The sequence below is a fragment of the Anabrus simplex genome, chromosome 2, assembly GCF_040414725.1.
Source record: "Anabrus simplex isolate iqAnaSimp1 chromosome 2, ASM4041472v1, whole genome shotgun sequence".
NCBI lineage: Eukaryota > Metazoa > Arthropoda > Insecta > Orthoptera > Tettigoniidae > Anabrus > Anabrus simplex.
Genome location: NC_090266.1, coordinates 372,224,097 through 372,244,077, shown reverse-complemented (window position 1 = coordinate 372,244,077; position 19,981 = coordinate 372,224,097). Strand labels below are relative to the sequence as shown.

At 36.5% G+C, this 19,981-nt stretch overlaps 1 protein-coding gene across 2 annotated transcripts in view; it reads right to left on the bottom strand.

The window, feature by feature from the left end:
* LOC136864144 (serine/threonine-protein phosphatase 4 regulatory subunit 1) overlaps positions 1-19,981 on the bottom strand; it is a 1,196,145-nt gene that overhangs the window by 7,310 nt on the left and 1,168,854 nt on the right. The window contains exon 15 of one of the 2 annotated variants that reach the window (XM_067140780.2): positions 7,094-7,143. The exons of the other annotated variant lie outside the window; for it this stretch is intronic. The gene's annotated coding sequence lies outside the window, so the exon portion shown is untranslated. Of the gene's footprint in view, positions 1-7,093; positions 7,144-19,981 lie in introns of those variants that run through there. 2 annotated transcript variants of the gene reach the window in all.

The following is a 19,981-nucleotide window of genomic DNA, read 5'->3' as shown; positions in this document are numbered from 1 at the left end:
TTTAAAGATTAATACACCAAAGATTTTCCTTCAATAAAATGAGGTAAAAGTGAATATGAGGCAGAATGTAAACTATGCAAGTAAGTTTCTTTAATTTTTTATATAAGCAATAGAACAAATGATTGGTGAAATAATTTTGTTTATGGTTTACTGTTTACCTGAAGTCAGACTTGGTAAATTAAAAAAAAAAAAAAAAATTTACAGTTGCTATTTTTGGTTGTACATGGGGGGAAAAGTGACATCAAAGATCACGTAGGTACAGTGAAGCACAGGAAGTACAACTGCCATAATAAAACATAACTTGTAATATATTGTAAAGAGTTTCACATTAAAAGTGTACCAAATACTTGCCTACATTTGAACATATTTGCTAATATATATTTGTCCCGGTTTTGTGGCAGACAATTATGGCAACCCTACCGGCAGGCCTTCAGTGTTTAAAAAAAAAAAAAAACAGTACAGTACAGTAAAGTACAGAATACCATTTCCATAGTTCTGGAAGAAGAAAACTGGTAGGTATTGTGACTGGGATAGTGGCTGCCTGCTGAGGTGGTTCACCCGGATGTACACAGGCTCAATTCCAAGTCAGGAAGTAGACAAATTTAAGAAACTAGATTTCTACTTCTGGAGGTGCACTTGGCTGTAAAGTTCACTCGGCCTACACAAAAAATAAGGACCAGCTTAATTCCTAGGGGCAAAGGCAGCCAAACGTAACGTAGAGATAGCCATTCTTCTCCTTGATGGGCCTTTGTGTCCTGTTCAGAGATGACTGCTTTTATGATTGGGATAATTGTAAACAATAAATTAGAATTTCACGGATACTAATGTTACTAAAATCTTAGTTCAAGGGAATCTTGTAGTTATAGATCAATATTTCCTTCTTTGGTGATTCAATGATAGCACATATTTTTTTTTTTTTGCTATTTGCTTTACGTCGCACCGACACAGATATGTCTTACGGCAACGATGGAATAGGAAAGGCCTAGGAATTGGAGGGAAGCGGCCGTGGCCATAATTAAGGTACAGGCCCGGCATTTGCCTGGTGTGAAAATGGGAAACCACGGAAAACCATTTTCAGGGCTGTCGACAGTGGGGCTCGAACCCACTATCTCCCGATTACTGGATACTGGCCGCACTTAAGCGACTACAGCTATCGAGCTCGGTGCACATATTTTTAAACATGCCAAAACTTTTAAAATATATTTAAAGATGTAATATATGTCAAGAGCTCGACCAACTTTGAGGCATGATTGGAAAAATTCTATTGATGTCATAAAATTGATGGGTTTTAGGGAACTGGACATCATAACTGAAATTTTCATGTGTTTCTATATTTAGAAGTAATTACCAGAATTCTTACCAATACAGAAATGTATTTCAATAATTAAAATATGAAGGGACATTCACAATGAGGAATAAATTGACGTCTTTTTCCCGATACCTAGTGAAATTCTGATGATTACTGATGAGCAATTACATTTTTAAAAGGTGACTGTCAACAGTGCTTCCAAGTAATTAACATTTTTGTCACCAGATATGGAAAATTCTCAATATATATGTATATATATTTGTAATACGAGTTTCGACTCAGTTAACTAATTTTGAGTAATAATAATTGAGTAATAAGCTACCTGTAAGAAAACACACGGTAACAGTACTGTACTTGAAAAAGAAACAACTTAATTAAACTAGAATGTCATGTTTTGTTATTGAAAGAACGTCATCAGATTCTATCGAATAACACTCAATTTTGTTTTTTTGTTTTTTTTGCTAGTTGCTTTACGTCGCACCGACACAGATAGGTCTTATGGCGACGATGGGACAGGACAGGGCTAGGAGTGGGAAGGAAGCGGCCGTGGCCTTAATTAAGGTACAGCCCCAGCTTTTGCCTGGTGTGAAAATGGGAAACCACGGAAAACCATCTTCAGGGCTGCCGACAGTGGGGTTCGAACCTACTATCTCCCGAATACTGGATACTGGCCACACTTAAGCGACTACAGCTATCGAGCTCGGTACTCAAATATTTAGAAATGTATAAACACTTATGTTTATTTCTCTTTAAATACTTAAGAACTTGAAATCTGGAATTTATCTTAATGAAGTGTTTTCTCTCCACTCTAGCATAGAATTCAAGGTGTTAAAAAAACCATTGCTCTGTCACTGATGCAAGTCCAGCTGGTTAGCCAGTCTCTTGATCTATTGCTATGCCATGCCCCTCACCCTGGCCAGATTAAAAAGAAAATAATAATAATAATAATAATAATAATAATAATAATAATAATAATAATAATAATAATAATCTGCAAGTACCGTTCCAAAGTGTTGAAATAAGTGAAAATGAGATAATGGAAAACTACTGGTATAATAGGCTGTCCATTAGATGCTCATTAAGAACCCTTGCATAGTTTACAAAAGAACTGTAATACGATGATGATGATGATGATAATATCAACAACAATATGGGGAGCACTAAAAGTAAAAGTCTGTCACTGACCTAGCCAGGGTGAGGGGCATGGCATAGCGAAACGTCAATGGACTGGTTAGCTAGCCGTACTCGTGCCAATGACAGAGCAATGTTTTTTTTAACACCTTGCATTCTATGCTAGAGTGGAGAGAAAATAAGACTTCATTAAGATAAATTCCAGATTTCAAGTTCCTAAGTATTAAAACAGAAATAAACATAAATACTTATGCATTTCTAAATACTTGGGTGTGATTTGATAGAATCTGATGATGTTATTCCATGAACGAAACATGTCATTCTATTTTAATTAAGTTGCTTCTTTTTCAAGTACAATTCTGTTACCATATGTTTTCTTTTTCAGATAGTTTATAAATTTATTTATTCAAAATTAGTAGGACTTACTGTGTTTCCATTTTTAATTAAAATGACATATTTCATAGAAATTGGCTTTGGACGCTCATATGCACCAGCTCCTCGAATACTTTGAGTCAAATCGACCTATTTCTGAATGATAATTGGGATTTAAAAATGGTCTTCAGCACAAAAAGCCTTATTTCTGGGAATATTTAAGCGGTGGATCACATCATTCATGGTCCACAATAAAACACTTTATTTCATATACAGTATTAAGTACACTGCATTTAATAGTGTACACCGGGCGAGTTGGCCGTGCGCGTAGAGGCGCGCGGCTGTGAGCTTGCATCCGGGAGATAGCAGGTTCGAATCCCACTATTGGCAGCCCTGAAGATGGTTTTCCGTGGTTTCCCATTTTCACACCAGGCAAATGCTGGGGCTGTACCTTAATTAAGGCCACGGCCGCTTCCTTCCAACTCCTAGGCCTTTCCTATCCCATCATCGCCATAAGACCTATCTGTGTCGGTGCGACGTAAAGCCCCTAGCAAAAAAAAAAAAAAAAAAGTGTACAAACATTTCACTTCCATACCCGAATGATCGAATGACCATGAAATTGATTGTTTAACTGACACCACTACATCAGTGCCTATCGAAATGTAACCTCAAACAGAATTGTGTTTGCAAACAGCTGACTGTGGTGCGTTGTAATATCGTAAGGTTTTGAGTACACAGAAGGAAGAAAGACCCATGTATGAACGAAGTCCAGAAAGAAAAAGGAGTAAGTACTTCGCTACCAATCACGTCCTTTGACATGAAGGTGATACATTTGAAATAAATATTTGTTTTATAAGCAGACAACTGAAGTACTACAACATACATTCCTAACCAGGTTGATGATGTGGTATGAACCTCAGCAAAGAAACAAAATACCTCAAAAAGTCAATACCTGAAACAGAAAAGTGAGTTACTTGTATCATTTACTGGACAGGAATAAGACTGCGAAGAAAGTTTGTAAAATGTGTTTTGTTTCCAAGCTTGGTACTGGGGAAAAACGATTAACCAGGGTCAAAAACATCACTGTAAAGGGTCCAGTGCCCAAAGAAAACCCAGGTGAGATATTGGTACACATCAAAGTACAAAGATAAGAATCAATCACTGCATCTGTTTTTAAACAATCATCCAGCCTGTGAAAGTCATTACAGTCACCAGTAACTGAGTAATTAAAGATAATAATAATAATAATAATAATAATAATAATAATAATTTCACGTGGCTATTTCTAGCTGAATGCAGCCCTTGTAAGGCAGACCCTCCGATGAGGGTGGGCGGCATCTGCCATGTGTAAGTAACTGCGTGTTATTGTGGTGGAGGGTAGTGTTATGTGTGGTGTGTGAGTTGCAGGGAGTTGGGGACAGCACAAACACCCAGCCCCCGAGCCACTGGAATTAACCAATGAAGGTTAAAATCCCCGACCCGGCCGAGAATCGAACCCGGGACCCTCTGAACCGAAGGCCAGTACGCTGACCATTCAGCCAACGAGTCAGACATAATAATAATACTAATAATAATAATAATAATAATAATAATAATAATGTTTTATGACACTTTCCAGAGAGAATACAATATTAGATTTTCAACTTCAGCATCAGATGCCTGCTGGAGTTACATCCTATTGATAAACAGAAATATAAGAACATGATCTAGAATGGAACCAACAGCGTATGGTGGTGTTAAAGAGACATCACAAACTACATGCTCAGACACTGCAGGATTTCATAAAATAAGAACAATCTTGGATTTTACAATTTTGCTTTGATCTGCAACTGATTTTTACCTTCGTTAAAGACACCAATACAAAAGGCATTCTATGCCACGCAAATCACTTTGAATAAAATCTGCATTGTCCATCTAAATTCAAGGAATCATGAAAATGAAGAAGAATGTATAAACAAATTGCTTATATGGTGATGACTAGGATAAGCTCGAAGAACATGACTGGTATAATGCTATTATTGTTGGACCAGCAGCAGAAGTCCTTGATGTTCAGCCCAAAACAGAGTAAGAGTGTCATTGTTTTAAAGAAGTAGGAGACATACAGATTTAAGACGTTAATTTTATATTTGGTGCAGAAGCTTTGGTGATAGTTTCTTTGTTAACAACTTGATAAAATGATTATATCGAATAGCTACTGAACTGTATTTCTTTCTTTAATATACCTACAATAGTAGTATTTCTTGACAGTCCTCATCGAAGCACCTATTTCCTTTTTGTTCCATGCCATAAAAATTTATTTCCTGTGGTGCGTGACAAACAGGTTTATTTCCAAACTTTTAAATTTTTTGCCTCCAACAGTTAACAGCCAACGGCCGTAATCGTGTTGAAACACTGGATCCCACGAGATCTCCGAAGTTAAGCAACATTGGGCGTGGTCAAGGTTTGAATGAGTTGCCACGCACTGTTGGTGGGGGGTAACGGAATGGAGGAGCGGAAAGGAACTGGCCACCCTACCGCACGTAAACTCCGGCTCAGGCACACCTCTACGGAGGTTCAGACCTGCCTTCGGGCAGAATACACCCTTACCTTACAGTTAACACAACAATTAACAAACATGCTTGCTAACATTGCAAAACAACATACAATATACAGACATATGGGTTAAAAGTACCTCTACTGGTCTGCATGTATTCAGTTTCTCATATTTGCTGAAAAACCTGTTAAGGTGGAAATAAGACCATCTGAAATAACAATCCTCATTTACAATCAAGTAGATGACACAAATATGTGTTTCTCTACCAATCAGAGGGAATTCAGTTAACAACCTCGTTGGTTACAGAAGTATCTTCTGGCTTAGTTACCTTTTTCTACATCCCAGTTGTTCAATTTGGACAGCTTGCTATAAGCTGGTATAAGCTAGTTAATTAATTAATTTATTCTTAAATAACAATTTATAAAGGTATAAATTTGAAGAATAATTAAATATACCGTAACTTAAGAAACAATTTGGCTTGAGAATTTATGGTATGGTTTTGATACATGAACAGTCAATACAATGTACAAAATGTGTCATCTGGAGGCTTTCTACTCGACAGTGACCAAATCTTATTGGTTACTTATCATTTTCTTCAAAAACCTTGTTACCATGGAAAAAAATGGTGTGTACTTCAAGCGGATACAAGTTATTCCTAGAGTCCATAATACATATTGTTCATTAGCATTTTATATATCTAATGAGATAATTTATAAATGGTGCCCAGGATTTTCGGGGGCAGGGGCGAAGGAGGTTAGGACGTTTTTGAGGAAGGAAGGATTTAAAAAGAAGAGCAAATATATTTTTAGTTAGTAAATAAAAAGTTTCCAACATTTTTTGAGTAGTATCAGTTATAACTGAATGGGTGAAGTAGATAGATGAATTCATAACAGTTTAGTGGGTGATGCAACCAACACAGAAAGTTCTGTCAGTTGTTTAAAAATAAAAATTTCGAAAAATTCTGTAGTTCTTAAATTGTTCACAAATTAGAAATATTTTTTGAAAATCTTCTAGCAGCTTAATAACATGAACATATGCCTACAATATATGTTTAATGAAAATAGATTATTTTAATTAAAAATTATGTCATCCAAGTGTCATACCCTTCATTTAATAGTTTATTCTTATTTCTTCTTCTTATTTTTCTCCTACCAATTTTCTCTCACCGTGCTGGGGTTGCAAGTGTGAACTGTGTCGCACATGTGGACTAGACCGTTTTACGGTCGGGTGACCCTCCACCATGCAAACCCTACAAGGATGTATGTATTCAGTACTGTGTGCTTCTGTGGTGGTTGGTAGTGTGCAAATAGGAAGTGTGTGTTGGGACAAAGACAAACATCCAGTCCCCGAGTCAGAGGAATGAATCAAATATGACTGAAATATCCAAACTGCCTGGGAATCGAATCCAGGCCCCTCTGACCTGAAGGGCTCAACACTAACCATACAGTCAAGGAGACAGACTTTGTTCTTATTTACATATTATATATGAATTTCATTATTTTATAACTTGCATTCATAAAGTTATGAATTTAGAAAAAACACTGCATAAAAATTAATTTTACAATATAATGATTTTTGTGAAGTTACTTACAGTCAAAAGATCTTTCCTCTCCATTTGAGTAATGTTAATGAAATAGTGGGCCACTTTTACAACATAATCATTTTCACTTCAGTCAACAAATCTGTTTGACAGAAGTTCATCTGTCAAAAAATGTGTAGATATTTTGTTTTTCCTTCAGTTTTGCCGTAAGTTGCATTCTGACATAATTTTGTAAGGAACAGTCTGTTCACACCATTTCTGAAATGTTAGTATAAATATATTCACTAATCCTTACTTTTTTAAGTGTGAAAGAATTAGACATGTTACTCATACAGAAAAAACTTCAGTACAAAAATAAATATCATTATGTGGCAAATTCTAACTATCTGATTACATCTGCATATGTAAGTATACTACTGCATAGAAGCTGTTTAAAATCAATTCATAGCAACACTCCAAGAAACTGTAATACTTAACTCAAATAAATATTACAATAATGTTTATTATTGTAATGTATATATCTTATAACATTTACATAAAACTTGTGGGTGCTGTAATAGGTAACTCGTGATATCACAATCAAAGTATCATCATTAACAACTTAACTGGCAGTAGAAACAAGATGGTGAGACTTGCGATGAATGAATACAAAGACTGCCTAACTTTGCTTCCTTCCTTCCTTCCTTCATTTATTTATTTTCTGCGAAGATGACCCTTTAGATGAGGAAAACAAAAAGATCTAAATGAGTAGGGCCTATGCCAGGATAAAGGTGCCCTGCAACAGTTGGGTTTTCCCTCAAATTTCTATATCTTTGAATATGTACTACCCACATCTGTTGGGTTTTCCTTGTGCTAGAGGTTTTCATACTTCTGAGTCAGGGATTGTTAACCGGCTGACTCAGGTAAGGATTTTGATTAAGACTGTTGTTTTCAGGGACCAAACATTGAGGTTACTAAATGCCCTTAAGAAGTTTTATTTCATACTCTGTACGTATATTTGAACTGATAACAGATGTTTCAAAAACTTAAGACAAAAAGTGCCATAAATTCTTAAGCTTATGAAAATAACCATTCAAATATACAGAGTGTAATTGAAATACATGAAGTCCATTGAAGTGGTGTTGGAAGATGGTATTCCAAGCAAACATCTTAAACATTTTTACTCCTATCTTAATTAGTGTAGGATAAATTAAATCACAAAACTGGTCAATATTTTTGAGAAGTCAAGAGACTGGATTTCCCTCTTCAGCAGAGTTGATTTCCCAGCATCATCTTCTCTAATTTCTTTTATGTTTTTCAGGGATGATGAAGTGCTGGAATTTTGTGGCACACGGTTTCTTTTAAGCACCATTAAATCCATTGACATATGGCTGGCATATCTGGCACCTTCATTTACCACGACTGAGCCAGAATCAAAACCTTGAGAATGATAGCACTCTACTCCCTAAACTACAGACCTTGGCTGTTATGTTGTTGTTGTTATTATTATTATGATTATTATTATTACCTACAACTGGTGATAATTCTTCTTTTTTGAAACACTGTCTTCTAAAAAAGATAGCCAGCAAGAGGCAGTATGCACTCATAAGTTTGTTAAAGAATAGTGTAGAATACATTAACGCACAATTTATAGCTATGCTACAGTTAACTTAGATTAAAGTGATGAATAGACTAATAAAAAAAAAAAAAAAAAAATGCATGTAGATTTTTGAAAACCTACCACTGGGTCTAGAAAACCTGTCAGAAAGTCAACAATGTATTAAAAGCATTGCTACAAATATAGCTATAAGCTTTGCATTCTATTTGATCAAGCTGTACCGTCACAGACCTGCAGATGGTTTTCTGTGGTATCCCATTTTCATACCAGGCAAATGCTGGAGCTGTACATTAATAAGGCCACGGCTGCTTTCCTTCGATTCTTAGTCCTTTCCTTCATCACTCTAAAAAAAAAAAAAAAAAAAAGATTCATTTAATTATCTACTGAATGTCCTAAACCAGAGGTGGCCAGGAATTTCGCACCTGTGCAGCACACTGATATGTGTGACGAACTGGCCTCATGCTTGCACTGCTCCTCCCAGCGTGACCGACTCGGCTAGCCATTCGGGAGGGGAATACTGCTCTCCCTCCCCACAGATCAACAACAGTATGGCACCTCAGCCATCTAGTCATAGCAGTCATCCTTTTTGAGTGTGAAAATTTCACACCACACAATATTTTTTATTGTATTATTTATTTATTTATTTTAAATTTTTAGTCAATATAGTCAGGTTTATGGAGGTTTTTCTTCTTTTTGTCAGCCCCATACTGTTTCATCCTTTCTGAACGTAGTTTTCTTTCTGCTTCTGGAATCACTCTTCCTATTCTCTGCTTGTTGATTTTTGTCTGTAGTCTAGTGTGTTTATCTTTCGATATGTTGAGTGTATTTGTTTTGTATTTTGAATCTTCTATTGTAATATGCAACTGTCTCATGTCTTCTTTAAGTTCTGTGATCCATCTAATATTATTCTTACTCTTCCATTATTTTTCGACTGATTCTATTTTCTGGTGACCATATTAGATACCCTAAGAACGATATTCGTTTCTTTTTCATTGTGCTAGTCACAGGTTCTATTTCTTTATAAACTGTCTCATTGGAAGCTAGTCTCCAGATTCAGTTTACTTGATAATTTTTATTTAAACAGGTTCTCTCTATTCTCCTTTCTAACTTGAGTACTCTTATCTATTGGAACTGTGTTTGTTGTTTTGATTAATGTTTCACATGCATATGTAATTTGTGGCTGGGTGACTGTTTTGTAGTGTTTCAATTTGGTTGCTAATGAGACACTTTTTATTACATGTATTCTTGGTAACATGCTGTGCTGTAACCAGTTTATCTCTTCTATTTTGCCATGCTGGTTTCTCGTTCAGGTTGTATGTGATTATTTCACCTAAATATTTAAATTTTTCAACAATTTTTATTTCTTGGTCTCTCAGTCTAATTTTGTTTGCACCGGGCGAGTTGGCAGTGCGGTTAGGGGCGTGCAGCTGTGAGCACGCATCCGGGAGATAGTGGGTTCGAGCCCAATGTCAGCAGCCCTGAAGATGGTTTTACGTGGTTTCCCATTTTCACACCAGGCAAATGCTGGGGCTGTACCTTAATTAAGGCCACGGCCGCTTCCCGCCCATTCCTAGGCCATTCCTGTTCCACTGTCGCCATAAGACCTATCTGTGTCGGTGCGATGTAAAGCAAATAGATGGCAGCATTCATCAAGTATGTTTTCTCCTTGGAATGTGGAATGTTTCAGTGTTCAATACATCCATTTATGTGTGATATCTTTGAAACAAATGAAGGTCGCAATTCGTACAGCTTTGAAACACGTGTTGATTTTGTTGTGACTTGCTTTCATTGTTTACTGTGTGTTATGCACACACGATGGCTATATTTTCGTATTTAAATGACGAAGATATTTTAATAGAATTAAATGCATCTGTAAATTCAAGGCCTACTGCAGCAGAATGGATAAGTGTTGTGCTACTTGAGGTAGGTTATGAACACCCACCGGTTAGAACTCTATCAAGTAACGTACTTTTTATGGAATTATTCCTAAAGTATTAACACTATTCACTTAAAATTTGCATGCCTATTATCAGAATTAATTTCTCTACAAAATGTATATTTTAGAAAGTTTCAGAAAAACGGACTATCATTTATATTTGATGTGTAAGTAAAGAATATTTTTGATTTTTTTGAGAGAGCATTTAAAGGGGCAGAAAATTTTAAAAATATTACATTGAGGGTAAATGGAAACCACTTTTCAAATAGTCCAGTTCATCATGAATGTTTCGGTGTATTATATGTGGATATTCTGTGAATAATACATCTGTCAGAGTGACATACATCAGGTACTGCAAATGTGTGGTGCACACCCACTGGTTAGAGCTATTTCAACTACCGGTTCGAGGGTTAAGAATAACAAATATTTTTACAAAAAACAATTAAGCTCACAAGCAAAAACTTATCCACTTGGCAAGGGTTAAGTTTGTTACATTCATTATCCCCTTGTGCAAACAACAACGATTACGCTGAAAGTAAGTGGAGTAAGTTCCGTCAACGTTTCCTCCCTTAATATTTGCCCATGCCTGTCACTATCAGACTACTTCAGGTCAGATACAAACACAGTGAATGCTTTAAATTGCAGGCTTCTCAAACAATGAGATGTGTGACATTTTATTCATTTATGGTGAAGCAATATGTGACAATGGAAGGGCACTATGGCTTTACAAAGAACAATTACCTAATCGAAGGCATCCATGCGACTGGACTTTTGTTACGGTGCTTCAAAGACTTCGAGACACTGGAGTACTACAGCTCAACTTTGAGGGAATGGACCACTCATGACAGCAACGTGCTGGCAGCTGAGGAAGAAATGCTGGATGCAGTAGACATTGATCTCAGAAGGAGTACCAGGGGTATTGCCCATGAGGTGGGTGTGTCTCACTACACTGTACAACGTGTTCAATACCTCCAAGCAGCAGATCATCTCCATATGCCAAGATTTTGTCAGTGATTCTTGAGAAAACAACAGCAACAACCAGATTTTCTCACAAGAATTGCAGCTGCTGCTGAATCATGTTTCATACTAAATTTCCATAACACCCATATCTGACTATAATCTATCAGCTTCATTGTCCGTATTGATGAATTAAGAATGCAAGTATGAAGAATGAGATATCCACCTAATCAATACTTTATTACAAAATGTTTAAAGTTATCTACATTAAAACAGTACCGGTTTCGACCTGTAAAAAGGTCATCATCAGTTGCTGGTGAACCTGCTTAATAGCGATTGTACATAAAACATTACTAAAAACTAATTTAACAAGAATGCCTTATTCTAATATAATATTACTATTAAGATATATATGGTACAATATGGGGCTTAGACTCATTGGAGTTCCATTCAAAAATCTGTGCTGTTGCCAACATTACGTCAAACAAGATACATATATACATATGGTGAAATAAAGGGCTTTGGCTTGCTGGAGTCCCTTGAATGCCACACACTCCAAAAATTGTATAACAGAGGTTGAAAACACAGTTCCTATAGAATAGAGGATCACTGAGGTTTCGGTGTCAAGTTGAAACGTCTATGCAATAATGTAATAATGTAATAAAGTATTGATTAGGTGGAAATCTCATTCTTCATACTTGCACCCATATCTGAAGCAAAGAAAATCCCCCATCATGTTGCTCAGAGTCACTTTCAACATCGGTTCCCATTGAACATATGGGTAGGAACCATCGGGAACACAATAATCGAAACTTTCGTACTCCCACCATGTTTGACAAGTCAACAGTTTGCAGTTCCTAACTGAAACGTTGCTGGAGGCTCTAAATGACATTGCTCTGTACATACAAAGAGAGATGTGGTTTCTTCACAATGGTGCACCTGCTCACATTTATCAGCTGGTATGAGAGTATTTAGACACGACTTTCTTGGGCCAGTGGATTGGTCAAAATAGCCCAGTTCAGTGGCCAGCCCGAAGCCCTAATTTAAATCCCTTGGATATTTATTTCTGGGGTCATACGAAGGAGCTAGTATACAGGAGTGAAGGGCATGATCATGAAGACTTCCGAAGCCATGTATCTGGTTCTGTGGTTTTGATCATGACGTGTGAACGTGTTGCTTTGTTGCTACGAAGCATGCGTTCGGGCTAATGGTAGTCACAATGAACACATTTTGTAAATCGAGGATCTGATTTCCATTTTGAATTAGTGAGGACATTGTGCATTTTTTTTCATTTCTCATTCCTACTAATTTACAGTACTTCTGTTTGGAATTCTCTTCAGCATATTTAGTAACAATTAGTCAATTAATTACTCACAAATAAAAAAGTACCAAATTTTTAAGTGTACTTGTATGTTTATTGGTTTAAAGGGATGAAACATTCATAAAGCACAACTATTCTTTACACTCCCCTATTTTTATGTGATCAAATTTAACTCTAGACCATGCAATTTTTAAAATCTCTGTGTTGTGCAGTCTTGCCCACTTATTATTATTTTTTACAATTTGTTTTATGTCACACCGACACAGATAGGTCATATGGTGACAATGGGAAAGAAAAGGCCTAGGAGTGGGAAAGAAGCAGCCATGGCCTTAATTAAGGTATAGCCCCATCATTTTCCTGGTGTGAAAATGGGAAACCATGGAAAACCATCTTCAGGCCTGCCAACAGCGGGATTTGAACCCATTGCCAACTTATTATTGAAAAAATTTTGTCATACACTTTACTCAGTTAATATCACTTAATTTTTTCATTATCCACAATGTTTTTAAATTTGACTTTTCTTGTACAGTAGGATGTCGATTCTTGTTTGGCAAAATCACTGGAACTTTCTTCATGCTTGTGAAACATGTATGATTGAACAGGTTAGCGAATGAATTTTTTCTAGGCAGAATTGTACATAGGTTATTGCGTTACGAGAGCTCAAACAACAGTCAGGTTGAATGTCGTAATGATGTTATTTGTTTTATGTTTGTCGTAACAGATGCCAGGGTTTCAGAATTTTGTCTCACAGGAGTTCTTTAACATGCCAGAAGCTAATGACAGAGTTGTTGCCTTTAAAACACCCTTTAACCCGATGAGTGCTACGCCTGCCTATAGACGGAATTAATGGGCCTCTCCTCTCATGGTTTGAATCGTATCTTAAAAATCGCCTGCAAATTGTTAAAATAAGGAATCATTTTTCTGCACCTATTATTGTTACCAGTGGAGTTCCTCAAGGGTCTCACCTTGTGCCCTTACTTTTTACTCTCTGCATAAATGACATTAAAATATACTTAAGAATTCTGAATTGCTTTTGTTTGTTGACGATGCAAATTTTTTTTTGCAAATTAATTGTCCACTTGATTGTTTAAAACTTCAAGAAGATTTAAATCATCTGGAAAAGTATTGCATTCAAAATGGGTTGAAACTTAATCATGAGAAATGTAAAATAATATTGTTTTTTAAAAACAAGAAGAAAATATCATTTCAGTACAAATTTAGTAATATCAACATTCTAACTGCTGTTTCACAAGTTAATGACCTTGGTGTTTTATTCAGTTATAACCTATCGTTTAATGAACATATTGAAAATATTTGTAAGAAAGCATTTCAAAGATTGGGTTGCATTACTAGATATTCTAGAGAATTTTCAAACTTAGCTACCTATCGATTGCTGTATATGTCTATGGTACGCCCTATACTACAATACTGTTCACCTGTTTGGAATTCTTCTCATCAGACCTCTATCCATAGATTAGATTCCCACTATCGGCAGCCCTGAAGATGGTTTTCCGTGGTTTCCCATTTTCACACCAGGCAAATGCTGGGACTGTACCTTAATTAAGGCCACGGCCGCCTCCTTCCAACTCCTAGGCCTTTCCTATCCCATCGTCGCCATAAGACCTATCTGTGTCGGTGCGACGTAAAGCCCCTAGCAAAAAAAAAAAGATTCAGTACAACATAAATTTCTTTGCTTATATTCATTTAGAGCAGGATGCTCATATGATAATGTTGATTATACATCCTTACAACAGTCCTTAAATATGCATAGCCTGTCACAGTGCCGTGAATTATTGGATACACTCTTCATTTTTAAATTGCTTCATTCCTTGGTGAATTGTCCACAACTCCTTGCAAAAATTAACGTACATGTACCAGACAGACGCACAAGGTTCACGAATACATTGTCTAAAAATTGGCATAGAACTAACTACGCATTCAATGGGCCAATTGAACGAATGTCAAGATCTCTAAACAAACTGGATATTGATATATTTAACTGCTCATTGTCAAAATTGAGAAATCACTTACATAATCTCCAAATTTGACTATTTTTTCCTGTGATTACTTGTAATATAACCTGTGTATATATCTGTACATATTTTTCTACTTATACTCCATTGAACTTTCTTTTTAGTGTGTTTTGTTTTGTTTATTCTTCTCTACTGTTATGTAAAATGGTATTACCGTTAATAAAGTATTAATTAATTAAGTAGAACTAACTGATCAGAGATTATAGCTTCAGGAACTTACAGAGCTTTTTGTAAACGTCTGTGGAGTTCATCTGCGATGTAAATAAACATGGCGGAACAACAATTTAGTTGCTCTTGCAGCGATGTTATTTCGGATCAAAGAATCTTTCAGTTATTAACCACAGCGGAAAGTGATGATGGAGATAATCATTTTAAGGAATTGTTAAGCGATTTTGAAAGTGAGAGTGATACAGAGAGTGCCGAAAATATTGTATGTGAGAAAGAAACAGAGCCTCTTTCTAAATGAAAGAAGAAAAATACGGTGAGTACAAAAGCTATTTTATCGCTAATTTCGTGGCGGATGGATTACTTTTCTTCACCAGAATTTCGGGTAAATGTGACAGGCTCTAAGGGCCAAGTAGTGTTTGATGACAACCCGAAAATCATAGATTTTTTAGAAACTTTTGTGCCAGTGGAGTTGATGCAGATAGTTGAACAAATCAGCATCACAAACAACCAGTAGAAAACATTTAACTATCACCACATTCCAGGTTTGGAAAGTATTTTAAAATATCAACTTATATACTTCTAAGAAGTTACATCTATTAGTTGCCTACAGATTTTAGGAAATAATATAATTTTGGGCTCTCTCTTTGTATAAAGATAATGCACGCATGGGCACATAAGTGAAATTTTGTTTTCTCACAAAATAAAATTGAACATAAGTGTGGGATTTTCCATTTGCATTTAGATTTATAAACAACCAACATTTATAAACATTTTAAGGGGAGGTTGTACCTTGTATACCCACAATGTTAAATTGGTCACTTTTAGGTACATTTTTCTCCTGAACTGTTCATGATAATGTTACAAAATTTTAATAGCTGGTAGAGGAAGGGTTTCTCTTCTTTGACCTATTTGTGTAGGCAAGTACCTTTTATCATGTAATTTTTACAGAATTTTTTGCAAGTTATTAAAAGAATTTCCAAAATATCCAAATATTTCACTTTTATTAATTCATAATTTCTGAAATATTAAACTTAAACTCTTCAACAAATGCATCAATAATGTTAATCCCAGTACCTGTGTGGTATTTAAGTTATACTGTTCTGTGATGTTTAGTTCCTGAGAAAAATGTACTTAAAGATTAAAAATAATAAATCTCAGAAAACAGGTTTCAAAGTTGAACATAGTTTGCTACTCACTTTAGAACATCCCTGCACCATATCCTGGGTCATCTGCATTTTCTTTATCCTCCCTGGCCCTTTTAGCATTCCTTGAGTGCATTCTTGCCTTCCTAGCCATCATAGTAACTTCATAATCTGCTTTCTTGACACGGACAGCATCCAACTCGGAACATGCCTTCACCATATTTTCCCCAGGTTTTATGCCTAACCTTTGAAGCAGCCTAACTCTACCAATATTACCATCATTAAATGACACAACTGCATCATATACACCCAAATTCAATGTATCCTTAACTACAAATACTGTTTTAGGAATTCTAGACCATATTACACTATTAAATGATTCATTTGGGTTCTGTGTTTTACCATGCAAACATTTACGCAACAGGTTTTGATCAGTCAAACTTCTAAAAACTGGCTTTATTACATTGCACACTTCAACAGGCAATGAGTGCCTATGATTATACTGTTCACCAGCTGCTATAGCACGGTTGTATTTGCACCATGAGGTTGGTCCTTTTGGGCACAAGGCATGACAAGACTCCGTGTCAGTTGATAGTTTATGAAAATAAATTGCCCAGATATCCTGCTTCATTTTCATCTCACTGTCACAGTTCCTTCTAATAGCCATACCATAATAGTTCTGCAAACTGTCTATCTCCTTGTCTGTGAGTCTACCTTTCCCAGATAGTGGTTTTCCATCTGGTAATTGTATGCCTTTCATATCTTTCCTCAACTTGCGAAGGCGGGTTCCCATCCTTTTCTGGACATGTCCAATACATTCCAGCTTTTCCACACTGACATCTCCATATGGCTTTGCTTCTACCACACTTTTGAAGCTCTTACTGTCTCCATCCCCTAAATATTTTACATACCTTACCCCAAACATATCAACTGACCTGGAAAAAATGTTTACTGCACCTGCAGCTTCCATATTCCCACTGTACCCTTCAAAATTTACACTACATTCAGAACTTTCTTTATGTAATTTAAGTTTTTCATTATCTTTTATAAATCTACACTTATGACAGTACTTACTCAGTACCTCTACATCTAGCACTTTGCCATTATCCATGCTTGTTACAGTTACTACTCCATTCAGACTAGTATGCCCTCTACGCTGCCACGTTCCATCAACAGCCACAGCAATATCTGTAGAATTATCATTAATTTCAATTGCATCACTGACAGCAGCCTTCATAGAGGCAATAGCACAATGCTTAGCAGCTTCACATAATGTACCTGTATACTTCTGGAATCTTGTTGGGCCACTTGGGAGATTCATGACTGCACATAGTGTCTTACCAGCTAATTCACCTTTACCTATAGTACGCAATCCATACACAAACCTAATGTTAGTTTCATACCCACTGTCAACCTTCCTACTGGTACGAAATGAATACTGAGCTTTACAGTTCCTGCATTTCAGAAATAGTTTACTAGCAAGTCCATATCTTGCAGTGGTATCTTCACAACAAAATAAACTGTCACTAACATGGCATGCTTTACAGACTGCAAATGAAGATATGGCAGATGACAACAATTCAATATCTATGATAACATTGCCACTTGTATGTTCTTCATTATTAGATTGAGTACTTACAAAAGATCCTATACTTGAATCAGTATTCAGCTTTCTTCTGGAAGCACTGGCACTAATATTTTCACTGCCAGAATTATCACTCACAATCACTGATGAAGTTGAAGCACATGTTGAATCTAACCTAGAACAGCCTGCACCACTCCCACGGACAAAATCCGTATAATTTGCACTATTATTACCACTAACTACACTTGCTTTCGGCTTTCTTCCAGGCCCTCCTTTACATTTCTTATACACTCTTCCAATTCGAGGCATGTTGTCACAAAAACAAACTTTCGGATGTAAACATGTCCAGAAAACGCGCCGGAAACACAAGAAACAAGTGAAAGTCGTTCCGCGTGAACAGAGGAGCCAACCCTGAAAACGAAATATCTTCACATAAATCAACATACCGCTAAAATTAAATATCTGAAGTTCAAGAAGTTGACAGATGGCGAAAGGGGGCGTGGCAAGTTGTGCTGCTCTTAAAGGAAATTAATATTTAAAGCCTTTAATGGCTAGAATGCCATTCGAAAACATATTTATCTAGTAAAGTACACTCCAAGGAATGTTTATGAGCAAAAAAAATTTTTTTGATATTTTGCCCCCTAGGAAGGTACAACCTCCCCTAAGCTAATCACCCCACTGATAAGTTAAAAATTGATGCTTCTACAAAAAATTTTACATACGAATGAAAAAACTCAGCACTGAGGTACCAAACAGTCAACTGGTAACTCAGCACTTAAAAGGTTAAAGGCTACCAACCTGAGCCGGATTTGAACCCATGAACTTGGGCTCAGAAAGACAACTAACCAGCTGAACCACTCAAGCTGGCAGTCAGGTTGATACATGAGATTTATCCTGTACTAATTACCAACCCAGAACACCCCTTACAAGTTTCAGCTATAAACTGAGGATAACACAACCTAGCAGCTAGATTTAAACAGTTCTCACCTTCTCCCTAGTTACGGCAGCTGTCATTAAAACGGCATCACTCAGTGACTGATGCCCTATCACACTTCTTCAAAGCGATGATAAATGATTGATTATTGAGTATTACCAGAATTAAACTGACAGGGAAGACCGGAGATCATGGAGAAAACTCTCTCCCGCCTCTGCTTTGTCCAGCACAAATTTCAGATGCACTGACCAAGATTTGAAACTGGGATGCAGTATTGAAAGGCTGATGTCTAACCCAATCTCTTAAGCCTCAGCACATTGAGGAGCTTTATTTTCTTTTATTTCATCCCTTAACCCTCTGTATAGTGATTTTTTTCTTTCACTGTTCCTAGTCATTCTGCATTGAACCTTGCGAGCGAATCTTGGTAGGAACATGTAGGGCAGTGCTTGACAGAACATACTTCCACACCGGGGCTGATTTTCAAAACTATTTTATCCTATAAAACAACAATCAATTAACCACTCAATGACTTCTACAATTACTAGGTAGGCTACACAGTTCAAACATACTTCCACCCTGGGGCTGATTATCGAAATTACTTTGTCCTTCAAAACAACAATCAACTGATCGCTTTACAAAAGAAAATATTTATATAATCCTCCTATCAATACAAGTCAAGTCATCTGTTAGATGAAGCAAAGTCTATACATGTTTCAGCCTAATCTCAAGGCCATCTTCAGTAGTAAAACAATGATTACATAATATACAAACAAATTAAAAATCGTAATGATGTGAAGTGACAGTGATCATGATTAGTGAGTTAAAAACACATTGAGGTGCAAAGCCCTCTCGTCTAATAGATCTTGCTGACTGCTGATCGCTCAATGACTTCCACACTTACAAGACAGACAGCGCAGAAAAGCGGTCCAAATATCCCAATCCCTTATGTGAGGTTACAACAACAATAGCAAATTTTTACATAGAGATTTTCCAAGACAACAACACTATTCTCATATGTACCTCCCCTCCTCGCCCCTGCCAACAGGCAGTCAGGCTTGAAGTAAGCAACTACTTCCCCTCACCAACTCTGTCTCACCCCAAACCACTCTAGCTACTGTAAACGTTCAAAAGTTTGCTACTGGTGCCTGAAGAGTTACTGAAAGCCTAAAAACATCAAGTGTTTATAACTTAATTTTAAATTTAAAGATAGACCAAAATGTTGATGGCATAATTTGCTTAGAATGGCCTAATCTACATCCAGTTTTACTCTTTCCCGCGGGTTGGGTAGTAAAGCGTATTGGAGTCACACCTTGTCTCCCGCGGGTTGCATAGTAAAGCGTACTCGACTTTCAAACCAACTTCATCTGCCATCTGTCTGCTAAACATATAACTTTTTGGAACCAGTGAATTCCCTACGCTTCCT